This window comes from Nanorana parkeri, unplaced genomic scaffold (assembly GCF_000935625.1).
Source record: "Nanorana parkeri isolate BGI_ZX_2015 unplaced genomic scaffold, ASM93562v1 scaffold260, whole genome shotgun sequence".
NCBI classification, from domain to species: domain Eukaryota; kingdom Metazoa; phylum Chordata; class Amphibia; order Anura; family Dicroglossidae; genus Nanorana; species Nanorana parkeri.
The window spans coordinates 734,302-740,266 of record NW_017306528.1 but is presented as its reverse complement, the minus strand read 5'-3'; the positions used below and the strand labels follow the sequence as shown (position 1 = coordinate 740,266).

Sequence of the window (5,965 nt, the reverse complement as noted above, 5' to 3'; positions counted from 1 at the left end):
AGAACAAGTTGGAACACCTATCGCCCTGGAGAAACCGAAGTCTAGGCCATGCTACAGTACTTACAGAAGTGAACTAGTTGAAGTGAACTGAGCTAAAAGATAAGAGACTCAGGAAATAAGAATACATTTATCGGCCAAACCTGACTTTCAAGACGGTAAGCTTTGCTAGCAATGCTTTGCATTCAGCCATTCATTTGAATATGATCCAAAAGAAACCAATTTACAGAATGTAAACATCATACAAACTGTTAAATGTATCACGTAGACAAAATAAATTCACGTGATGTTTTTTAAACAGCATTAGGCCATTAAATGCTTTTCAGAGCTGCAAACGGGCTCGCTTAGAGGTTGATTCACTAAAGGAGTAGAGGCCATTCACTTAGCACGGTGTATGTCCACTAAGAAATTAAATAGGCTAAGTGAAAATTTACAGAGCAAATTAACATTAACTTTATAAAGTGATCATATTTTATTCCGAAAATCATTCCGATAGTCTTTTTCTATTTAAAAACACACAAAGACACATACATATTTTTTTGTTATGGTGTTTATAGAGAATAGAAAACATTAATTACCCGCAAGTTAGTGGATGATGGGAAGACACCCTCTATGGGTCATTTTATATATCACAGATATTGAGGTGATGATTATTTCGCAGTGGCCAACAAAAGGCAGAGAAGGGACTAAAAAAAAATCAGACTATAAAATATTCCATTCTTGGAGACCACAACACCAACAACAATTGTAATCCATTTTCCACAAAATCCTCGGATCAGGTTTTGCAGAGAAGGGACTAAAACAATCAGAATGACCTTAACTCATAACTGTGTAGCACAATAAATCCTTCCTAGAACAGAAGGTATTCACATGTTACGTGAATATGTCAAATAGTAAGAGAAATAACGTCACCAGCACTCCAAAGTATAATAAAGCAATAGTCCACTTATTGACACATTGCCATTCAAATGCGCCAATAAATGGACTATTGCTTTATTATACTTTGGAGTGCTGGTGACGTTATTTCTCTTTCTGATTCTATCACGGTCACTACAATCTGATTCTATCCGTGGTCACTACAATCACCCACCCGACCATACGGGTCTTTTCTGTTCGGTAAGGAGTGCAGCGAGATCTCTTGATTTCTGAATTCGTATGTCAAATAGTATTCACATGTCAAAAAAAAGCATAGAAATCAAGGTTTCCATACACTGCACTGATGATGGCCAAAAAGCCTGAAACAGCCTTATGTAGTTTGGAATAAATAGCTCTATAATATCAGGCTATATTTGCACTATACACCAGCAGTGCAATTGCAACTGAAGCCAAACCTTAAGAAACAAAATTGGATGGAGTTGAGAGGGATTAGAATACCTGTCAGAATTTATTTGATGTCTGTGTTAGTGAGATTCACCCACTCTATTTGTCCTGGTGACCGTTATCAGTGAAAGTAAATCCCAAATTTTGGGGTGTCATTAGAACAGAAATAGATGGGAAATCTTCCAACCACCAGGAATTTATCTTCTCTTTGAAGGGATTTCTTCTCACTTCCTGTTGTAACTATGGCACAGGAAGAGAAATCCACTAAAATGGGATCCCTTACTTTATCCAAAACTAAAAAAAAAAAGAAGGTTTTGGCTTCAGTTCTACTTTAGGCCATTAAAGAGACATATATAATTAAATTCCTCTTCATATTATAGTTCAAAATTTCACTTGATTAAGTGAAAATTTACTTTCCTAATAATTGCCCTGCTACCACTACACAATAGCAATAGGGCTATGACATGGCCATTCCAGGTTGTTCCCTCTGTCACTCACAATACTAAAAAAAACAGAACCAAATTTAATAAAGCGCCTAAAAAGTGTTCAGGTGCACGATAGAACCAAAGCGATGTTACCAATATTTGATAAAGTCATAACAACATTACTTTACCTACACCAGACAAAGTACCAGGTTCATTGGCTACCACCTGAATGAGAAGTCCATAATTATGTTTCCCACAATTTCCCACCACCCCTAATTCACCACTGCAGCCCCCCAAATATTCTTAAAACTTCATGACTGGTTTAAAGTTATGCATGTGGCATTGCTCAGCCACTCAGGCATTGTGGGAAGTAGGGAGGTGAATCACATGTTCTATGGAAATACCCTTATGTATCCCTACCTGACAGTCACTGTTCTCTGCAGGTAGAACACTGTGAGCGATCAGCGGTTACACCATACTCATCAGTTACATTCAGCCTTCGTTATAGACAATGGCAGTGTCCCATGCTGCCTCTAAGCTGCGGGGAGAGTATATTTTACACTGCCCGCACTTCTCCTTTAAGACATGGTCAGGGCCAGTTTTAATGGTGTTTCAGTACTACTTCAGAGGAGCCAAGGTAAGAATTTATGAATCAAGCTGTAAACTTGCAGTAAATCAGTCTTAGAATTAGCCTTACTGCTCCTGTTTAGCATTGCCTTGTAGTGTAGAATTGATAAATGTTCGTTATATTTGCATTTTTGAAATCCAGTAATAGAGCTAAAGAGGAAGTGATAATGCAGAGGGGAGTCTGCTGTAGCTAATGGAAAATGCAGTTCATCCCCAATGCAATGGTGCACAGTAAAGTCTAGTACCACTCTACATACAGGTGAAACTCGAAAAATTAGAATATCGTGCAAAAGTTCATTTATTTCACTAATGCAACTTAAAAGGTGAAACTAATATATGAGATAGACTCATTAAATGCAAAGCAAGATAGTTCAAGCCGTGATTTGTCATAATTGTGATGATTATGGCTTACAGCTCACGAAAACCCAGATCCACAATTTTTAGAAATTTTTTGGCAGTGTGGGCAGGTGACAAGTCCTGCTGGAAAATGAAGTCAGCATCCCCATAGAGCTCGTCTGCGGAAGAAAGCATGAAGTGCTCCAAAATCTCCTGGTAGACGGCTAAGTTGCATTAGTGAAATAAATGAACTTTTGCACGATATTCAAATTTTTCGAGTTTCACCTGTATATAACACGGTACGCTGCTTGCAATAGCACCACCTGGATTTAACTTTTCAAAGTACCGCAGCGCGGAATACTGAAAAATGCCCTGGATGGGAAGGGGGTTTAACACCGCGGATGTCAACTGGTTAAAGTAAACCTTTGCTGAGTGAACCATGGTAGCTGCCATTATTGACCTTCTTCTGAAGAGGCTTACCTCTTAATACAGGCCTTCTTGCCAATATTGTGCAATACATTCATTTTATTATTGTTGTTGAAACTGAAATACAAAATAAAAGTGATTTCAAGACATGGTTTTGATGGTTTTTGCATTGACTAATTGTTTGACCTTTTTGTTGTTGGCATGATTATGACAACATATAGAGCATTTTTCCAGAGTATTATTATTCAGCATAGCAACAGACAGGGTGTCTAACCAATTGCCTTTACAAGTTTATCGAGCAAAACTGTAATAACAGACTGTGGGTCCTCAGCACTATTTTATTAACTCAGCATAGAAAGGTCTTTATGGTGCTAGTTGAGGAAAGACACTTTATAACAGATGCACCCTACAGATAGCACAATTCAACAATTCCATTTAGTGTGCTGCCAAGTCTGCATACCATGAAAAGCATGGACGATGGCCATGTTTGTGAACAGAACAAGGACAGTGTGAATTGTTCTGAAAATAGCCCAGGTAAGGATGGGATGAGCCATAGAAAAAAAAAATGACTTGAAGAACTGCTGGCAAAGCTCTTATTAGCCCCTGCAGAGTAGGGGTAGCCCCACAAGGCTACCCCCACACTGCAGGGGTTAAATGCTCGTTTTTGAGCTGGCTCCCTGCTTCTGTGGTATCTGAAGCCTGTCTGCTCCTATGCTGCAGCATTTAAATGTTGATGTCTCAGCGTCCCCACAGTGTATAGAACATGATAATTTACGGGATCTTAAACGCCTGCAGTGGAGGGGTAGAGAGGCTGGAAGGACTGGTCTAAGAGCAAGCCGGCTCTGTGGTTTGGGTGAGTATTAGCACCTAGACAAAAATGAGCAGTTAACCCTTGCATTGCAGGGGGTACCCCCTCTGCAATGGTTAATACAAGTTTTGTCCAGAGTTCTTCTTTAATATTTGATCGACATGCTTCTGCAATTTCAGTAAGAGGAACATGAATGCGTATCTTAACGTAAAAGCAGAACTTTAATATAGCGCAACTTATCAATTCTGTATGTGGTGGCTGCAGTTGTTTTCTTTTTTTTTTAGGATTTTTTATATTTACCTGCTGATCCAACCAGTAAATCTGTTATTTTTCAACTTCCTACGACAGCAGAAGTGGCTGATAGATGGTTGAGACAAACAAATTAACACATTGTCAGCTTTTATTCACTTATGTAAAATCTTTATTCATAAAGGGAAAAAAAAAACGTTTGCTGTAACTGCTTAAAAAGTGTTATTTGGAGTTCAGATTTAATTTGTTAGTGAAGTTCATCTACAGTTGATATAAAAAAAATCTACACACCTCTATCCTATCGGGCGCTGGGAAAGATCACGAAGGGAACATCGTCTTTCGTAAAGCGCCACAATAAGACGCACACTCTGTGCCGTCGCTGTGGGTCTAAAGCCTTCCATTTACAGAAGTCAACCTGCGGCAAGTGCGGCTACCCAGCTAAGCGCAAGAGAAAGTACAACTGGAGTGCTAAGGCCAAGAGACGCAACACCACCGGCACCGGCCGCATGAGACATCTGAAGGTTGTGTACCGCAGGTTCAGGAATGGATTCAGTGAAGGTACAACACTTAAACCCAAGAGAGCCGCAGTTGCAGCTTCCAGCTCCTCTTAAGAACTGATATTTGTAAAAAATAAATGTGGTCAAAGGAAAAAAAAAAAATGTGGTCAAAGGAAAAAAAAATAATCAAAATCTACACACCCCTTTAAAAATGCCAGGTTTTTGAGATGTAAAAATCAGACCAAGATAAATCAATTCAGATTTTTTTCCACCTCTATCTGGACAATTCAATTAAAAACAAACTGAAATCTTTAAATGGGGAAAAATAAAACTAAAGAACTTATAATAACATGGTTGCATAAATATGCACACCCTTAAACGAATACTTTGTTGAAGCACCTTTTGATTTTATGACAGCATTCAGTCTTTTGGGGTAGGAGTCTATCATTGTGCACATCTTCTCTTGGGAATTTTTGTCCACACTTCTTGCAAAAGCGCTCCAATTCCGTCCTATGGAAAGGGCATCTCCTGTGCACAGTCCTCTTCAGGTCACCCTGCAGATTTTCAATAAGATTCAGTTTCGGGCTCTGGCTGGGCCACTGCAAAACTTGATCTTCTGCTGGTAAAGCCATTCTTTTGTTGAATTGGAAGTATGCTTTGGGTCATTGTCGTGCTGAAAAGATAAATTGATCTTCCGGTTTTGTGCCAAAATTGACTGACGTTTGGAACTGTTCATAAGTCCTTCCACCTTGGCTAAAGCCCCAGCTCCAGCTGTATAAAACAGCCCTAAAGCATAATGCTGCTACCACGTTTCACTGTGGGTATGGTGTTCTTTTGGTGATGCACAGTATTGTTTTTGCACCAAACATACTTTTTGGAATTATGGCCAAAAAGTTCAATCTTGGTCTCAACCGTCCATAACGCATTTTCACACAGGCTTTTGTCAGACTTGATGTAGGTTTTTGCAAAATGTAGCCAGGCTTGGATATTTTCCTTAGTAAGAAAAGGCTTTCGTCTTGCCACCCTACCCCACAGTGCAGCCATATGAAGAATAAGGGAGATTGTTGTCACATGTAGTACACAACCAGTACATGCCAGAAATTCCTGCAGCTACTCTAATGTTGGTGTAGGCTTCTTGGCTTCCTCCCGCACCAGTTTTTTTTCATCAACTTTGGAGAAATGTCCAGGTAACGTCTTAGTAATGTCACTGTTGTGCCATATTTTTTACACTTGTTGATGACCATCTTCACTGTGTTGACAGCAGGTGTGTACTGACTAAT

At 39.3% G+C, this 5,965-nt stretch overlaps 1 pseudogene across 1 annotated transcript; it reads left to right on the top strand.

Moving 5' to 3' along the window:
- The first annotated feature begins 3,592 nt into the window (after positions 1–3,592).
- On the top strand, positions 3,593–4,834 carry LOC108787407 (annotated as a pseudogene). The gene is made up of 2 exons (XR_001941256.1): positions 3,593–3,665; positions 4,456–4,834. The product of XR_001941256.1 is annotated as a 60S ribosomal protein L37 pseudogene (transcript).
- The last annotated feature ends 1,131 nt before the right edge of the window (positions 4,835–5,965 follow it).